The sequence below is a fragment of the Priapulus caudatus genome, unplaced genomic scaffold, assembly GCF_000485595.1.
Source record: "Priapulus caudatus unplaced genomic scaffold, Priapulus_caudatus-5.0.1 Scaffold37, whole genome shotgun sequence".
NCBI lineage: Eukaryota > Metazoa > Priapulida > Priapulimorpha > Priapulimorphida > Priapulidae > Priapulus > Priapulus caudatus.
Window position 1 is genome coordinate 805654 of NW_014577098.1, and position 6376 is coordinate 812029.

General features: G+C 42.0%; 1 long non-coding RNA gene across 1 annotated transcript; it reads right to left on the minus strand.

Annotated features, from left to right (window-relative positions):
- Positions 1 to 2316: 2316 nt before the first annotated feature.
- On the minus strand, positions 2317 to 4757 carry LOC106818725. Its single transcript, XR_001395287.1, has 2 exons — positions 4631 to 4757; positions 2317 to 2678 (listed from the first exon to the last, which is right to left on the minus strand). It is a non-coding gene; the product is annotated as an uncharacterized LOC106818725 (long non-coding RNA).
- Positions 4758 to 6376: the final 1619 nt, after the last annotated feature.

The following is a 6376-nucleotide window of genomic DNA, read 5'->3' on the forward strand; positions in this document are numbered from 1 at the left end:
AAGTGAACACTTTCCTCTTTTTGGAGCCCTAAACCCCTACTTATTATACCACACATGATGAGGTCGGTATTGCGGGCTGCTGTTCCTCCATCTATACGCTAGACTATATTCTAATCCTATCTGTAATGAGCTGGTATAGCCAACCTTCCTCGTTTGATCACCCTAAGTACAGGACTTACGAACTGCGCACTGTGTTATCGTGATATATTGGTGTTATAACGTCGGTTATTTAACTGCGGGGCTGGGTATCACTTGGGTTTTATCGGTTAGTACCGCCTGCGGCAAGCCCTGCCAGCTCCGTTGGATGCACCGGCCTCTCACGCCTCGCAGCTCTCGGTAGATTGCCAATGTAATGTCAGTTGCCGCATCGCCGCTAATAACCCCGGTCCCCCCCCCTGGCTTCGTATTTGACTATGAGCCTAACCATACGCCTCTTATAAACTTTAGTATCATCTTTATCTCCCCCCCGTACGTTGAACTTTCTTTTGTCACGCATAAGTACGCACAAACGCATGCACGAATATGGAAAGCGGTTTGTGCCAATATTCGAAACCCGCCGTTTACGTCGCGATAAACTGGGCCTTTTACTGAACGTAAAACCCAGCTTTATCGACGTAAAACCGGCGTTATCGACGTAAAACCGGGTTTTATCGACGTAAATCCGCGGTTTATTCGGCCGATAATTTGCATAGCTTTAATTTGCCCATAAAACCCGCCGTTTTACGTGATACAACCTGGGCTTTACGAATCGTAAACTAGGCTTTATCGTACGTTTAAAACGGCTCGTTTATCAATTAACTATCATATCGAAGCTGTTTGTGCCAATATTCGAAAACGGGTCTTCTAGACCGTAAAACCCAGTTTTTTGTGCACGCGCTAATAATTCGAGTAGGGAGAGCCTAGTGTAAGAATGAGGATAGGGGTGAAGTCTGGTGGAGCAAGGAGGAGGGGAGAAGCTGAGTGCATCCGAGAAGATAGGAGGGTGAGAGCTTGCCGTGCCGCATGCAAGGAGGAGGCGGCGAGAGGAGGGGGAGAAGCGGAGCTGCAGTATAAGGATGAGCGAAGCAAGGGAGCAAGCTGCGTGAAAAAGGCTAGGAGAGGAGAAGCTGGTTGGAGAACGGAGGCAGGGTGAGAATTGGAGAAGGTGCGTGTAGAAGCGAGGAGGGCGAGCCAAGCTGGTGAGAAGCGAGGAGGCGGGAGAAGGGATGCTGGCCTGGAGGAGGAGGGGGAGAGGGGAGAACTGAAAACCCAGTTTATCGACGTAAAACCGGGTTTATCAAATTAAACTATCAATATCGGGGCCGCATAACTGCGTGTTTTACGGTCGATACCGCCGATTTTACGCTCGATAAACTGCGTGTTTTACGCGTCCGCTAAAAACCAGTTTAGCGACGCCTAAAACGGGTTTTTCGAATTTGGCACAACCGCTTATCCATACACGCACACACATGCATCCTCGCACACACACACGCGCACGCATGTATACACGCACACACGCATGTATGCACGCACACAGGCATATATGCACGCAGACACACACCATGTATGCACGCACACACGCCATGAGCAGCACACACCTTGCTGATGTCAAACAAAACGCACTACGCGCGATAAAACAATACAAGTAAACCAGATGCACTAGTACTTGGAAAAAAGTAATAATCAATATATGATAATAATTTTATTAAAGTTTCGCCCAATCAATTCAAGATATCTGGTCGTAAAAAACAATCTATTTATTCTGAAAATCTTCATTCGTAATCGTTGCGTATGTACTATCTACGCACAATCAATATAAGTTTAATTCAAATCGCTGCGCAACATCGTGCACCTGCCCGCGATAGGTTGCACGTGCTGGCGTCTCGGTTCCAAGTAGTATCTGCAAGTTTCTAGTAATTAATTCTCGTCTTAAAGAGTCACACATCATTAGGTGATTAGCGAAGAAATTAGCCCAAATTTCACATCGCGCTCTTTTATAAATATATATATATATATATAGCATATACTAATGCTGTTATTGGCTGCGCTACAATAGTACACGAGCATTCGCATTACAAAAAGACATAAAGACCGAAGCTTATCGTGAACAGGTCAATGTTCTGTCGTACCTTGGTTGGTGTATTATAAGTACTAACAAAATATGTATGTCACCGAGATAGAGCTATAGACACATTCACATGTTGTTAGAAGCAAAAGATATGTAACTCTATAAATAAATAAGTAATGTAGTATCTATTAGACCTGACCAAACTCAGCAGGGATGCGAGACTGTACATAGAGTCAGCTACTCCTGCCCAGAATATTATAATATATTTATTTACGTCACTGTTTATTGAGTCAGATGCCTCCCAAAGTACGGCAGTTCTCTGCAGGGCGCCTGTATTAGCACGTAGAATCAGCTACAGTAAAGTCTGAGACTATACTCGGCAATAACTTGCAGTTTTATATCGTTGGATGCCGCGCCAAAGCAGAAATTGGAGTAATTCTTGATGCATGTTTGTCTAGCTGGTTGTGTTCGCTACGTTTGCTTTCTTCGTTAGACTATAACATTTTTCTTCAGGTTCATCAGACCTTGAATAAATGCTGAAGCCCCGTTCCTCTGAACTTCTCCTCGTAGATCTTATCCATCTTCTCGCTCTCTGCAACCTTGAAGTGGGTCTTCCAGCCTCCGGCGCGACCTGTGAGCAGTAAGCGAACAACTCATCACTGTCTTGGGTCGACGCAACAACAATAGATGTCTTAGGGAAATGCTTGTAACTGTACTCCCCAGCTACGATCTGCGACCTGCTATCATCAGCATCGTAAATAGATCATACTGTCACAAGTCTAGGATGTCATTACCTTGGTGAACGTGCACATGCTCCATGTGAACATGCAATGACTATGGCAAGCCAAAGCGGAATTAATTGCAGGACATACATTTTATACATTTTAACAAATTTTTAATATCAGGACTTTTATTTTCTTATTTGAAACACTTTTTTTCCATACTTTTTTCAAAAAAACCATGTCAGAATAAAATTATTATCAGAAGGAATTTACGATGTACAATTTTCAAATTCAATGTCAGGAATTATGTTTATTCTGTAAAAAATTTTCATATCAGGAGCCAAAAAATCATGTCAGAAATTTTTGTTCATCAGAAGGAATTTACGATGTACTATTTTCAAATTCAATGTCAGGAATTATTTTCATTCAGTAAAAATATTTTTATACCAGGAGCACGTGGCCTTGCAGGAGGGTGCCAGGAGCACGTGATCATTCAGGAGCACGTGACCGCAAAAACCGATGATGTCACAACAAGGCATATGTTCAGCAGTGGTGCCACTGATCTCTACTATACTAACTTACTACTAACTTAACTAAAATAGTATAGTAGAGATCAGTGAGGGGTGCAGCATTCCATCACTTTGGCTGCCTCGTGTGTCAGTGCCCAGATGACCCGACGTTGCGGTCACGTGCTCCTGAATGATCACGTGCTCCTGGAAGGCCACGTGCTCCTGGTATGAAAATATTTTTACTGAATAAAAATAATTCCTGACATCGAATTTGAAAATAGTACATCGTAAATTCTTTTTAATGAAAAAAAAATTCTGACATGATTTTTTGGCTCCTGATATGAAAATATTTTTACAGAATGAAAATAATTCCTGACATTGAATTTGAAAATAGTACATCGTAAATTCGTTCTGATGATAATTTTTTTCTGACATGATTTTTTGAAAAAAGTATGGGGAAAAAAGTGTTTCAAATAAGAAAATAAAAGTTCTGATATTAAAGATTTGTTAGAATGTATAAAATATATGTCCTGCAATTAATTCCGCTTTGGCTCGCCATAAATGACGTCTAGATTTATGATGTCATTTGGACAACGGGCCCCTGACTGTTTGATTAAACATGATCGCTTTCCTTTTTCATTATAGGCTGCTGATATTTGAAAAATATCCATATTTGGATATGTTCTACATCTCAGTTATGTGATGATGCGCGTTTGTGGCATCGAAACATGCTCGCAACAAACGGAAAATTACCAATCAATCAACGGACATCTATACAAACAATTGGAGCCAATATAACTAATAAAACATGAAGTAGAATTTTTATTACATGACTTAGTGCATTTATATGGATCGTGGAACGATTTTTCCTCTCTATAATTTAGTTACTGCAGCTGTTTGAAACTTTCTTGAAAATTGTGCGTAGATATTAAATAAATGAATAAATAAATGAATAAATAAACATATACATACATGAATAGATCTCTCTCTCTCTCTCTCTCTCTCTCTCTCTCTCTCTCTCTCTCTCTCTCTCGACGTCATCCTCTCTCTCTCCCGTCTCTCTCTCTCGTCTTTCTCTCTCTTTCTCCTCTCTCCTCAATCGGTCGCCGTCGTCTCTCTCTCCTCTCTCTCATTTCCTCTCTCTGCTCTCTCGGAATCTCTCTCCGTCGGTTCCATCTCTCTTCTCTCTCTCGCTCCGTCTCTATCTCATCTCGTCTCTCCTCTCGTCTCTCTCTTCTCTCTTTCTCTCTCTCTCTTTCCTCGAGTCTCTCTCTCTGCGTCTCTTTTTCTGTGTGTGTGAGCGTGTGCGTGCGTGCGTGCGTGCGTGCCTGTGCGAATGTATATACCGATACCTTTTCTGATGAAAGGTGCCGCCTGCGGAAACTTGATGCTATCCCAGGACGAATAGTTAACATGTTGTTGCTCTTCATTCTTCGTGAAGCTGCGTCTCGCGTCGTTATCTTATTAAATCTGGCTCTCTGTCAACTTCTTTCCGCAGAAAGTCGCGCAATGCTTCGACAGTCGTGATTTGCGGGGGTCCTAGCGTGAGTGATAGAAGACAGAACATGCAAGGGTCCTTGGCGAATTAATGGGAAGCCTCCGCATACAATAATATTACGAAACTACGCGAGAAGAGAGTAAGAGAGAGAAGCGAGAAAAGAGAGAGAGAGAGAGAAAGAAAGAGAGAGAGAAAGAGGAGAGAGAGAGAGAGCGAGAAAGAAAAAGAAAAGATAAGAGAGGAGAAAGAGAGAAAGAGAAAGAAGAAAGAAATGCGAAATACTATATGCACCTCGTTTAACGGTGTCTCATTTACCTCCGTGTTTTACTTAGTCAGACAAATCCGCTCAGAAACGTTAGCTTCTCTGTAAAATGGGGCACACACGGTGGCAGATAGCGTGTAGCGCGAGGTTGTGAGAACACAATCCAATAAGCGTTCCCGTATGTTGGAGTACCCAGAGTTGAAACACGCATTGTTATTTATTGCAAGAAATACGGCATAACACCAAGGTATTATGCTTATGTTATTATTCCTCTTGTTATGACCGTAATGATAGTACATTTACGCGTGCTAAACATTAACCTTAAAGCATATGCTTCGTAATTTCAAGAAGAGAATATTTATCCCAGTCTTTTTCCGCTCCCAGAGAATTCCAAGGTTGTGGGCCAAGTAGGAGCCAAAGGGGAGCTGTCAAATGTGTTTTTCACAATATTATTAATGCATTCTTATAAAATTTGCTATATATATTATGTAATAGTAGCGGCATTTTACGTGAAGTCCATAAAAGCGCTTAATATTTCTTAGAACTGTGATATTTCACAGCAGATTTCTCCTGCACGAAAGGTTTCAGAATAACGACTGGCGTCAAAATGGAAGCGAAGATTGAGATATTGTGAGAGGTCCATTTGCATATTCGGCGATGCGGTGGACGCCAGGTATGAAAAGCCCCAATGGGTCGAAGTGATAGAACGATAAGATTGCATCTTTCGGATTCCTAGTAAGCCGTAGAACGATCTAGAATGTGAAGTAACGTGTGCTGTTAGTGACCTATTACACCTGCATGGTAAGTCCACAGGCTCTATCCATGTAGGCCCTCGCGCTCCGCAACTAGACATGGATATGAATGGTTCAGTTTACCACTTCATGGACCCGGATTTGTGTTAGTCAACTTAAGGTTATCTGTTTAAGGTTGGGATTCAGGGTTAGACGTTAGGAGTAAGCGTTAGAGATTATGGTTAGGGCTAGAGTTTAGGGTTTATGGTTATGGCTTAGGGGCTAGGATTGGATTAAAGTTAGAGTTCAGGATAGCGTTAGGATTAGGATATGGTTAGGGTTAGGGTTATGGTTATAATTATGGTTAGGGTAGGGGTATGGTTAGGGTTGAAGGTTATGAATAGGGTGATGATTAGAGTTAGGGTTAGGCGTTAGGGTTAATAATGAATATTTATGTACGGCGGAGTATCCCATAGTGGAATAAGAGCCGGTAGAGATAATGCGATTACAGACACGACGAATGGATTTCTTTCTTTCGTATACCTCCTGCCCATATCAATTGCCGGTAATTCTAACTCTCATCCAGGATAATACGGCGCGATTCACA